Source organism: Limulus polyphemus, unplaced genomic scaffold (assembly GCF_000517525.1).
Source record: "Limulus polyphemus unplaced genomic scaffold, Limulus_polyphemus-2.1.2 Scaffold4713, whole genome shotgun sequence".
NCBI lineage: Eukaryota > Metazoa > Arthropoda > Merostomata > Xiphosura > Limulidae > Limulus > Limulus polyphemus.
Genome location: NW_013670323.1, coordinates 76,792 through 77,093, shown reverse-complemented (window position 1 = coordinate 77,093; position 302 = coordinate 76,792).

Genomic DNA, 302 nt, shown 5'->3' with positions numbered 1-302 from the left:
CTACCTTCTTACCTATTTTTCCCCTTGGCAATATGCCAATAATTCCGCTATGAGGGTTACTAACACCCCGAGGTATGGTTCTGTTGTGATAAATGCAAAGATTTCTGTTGCGTTATGTTTCCCGTAATGCTAAGTGAGTATACGAGTAAATGGCCCATCTTACAGGTATGTTGGTGGCATCAATGTGTCTTAAAAAGTGACATCAAACGTGAAAGATTTGTTTGTTTTGAATTTCGTGCAAAGCTACACGAGGGCTATCTGCGCTAGCCGTCCCTAATTTAGCAGTGTAAGACTAGAGGAAA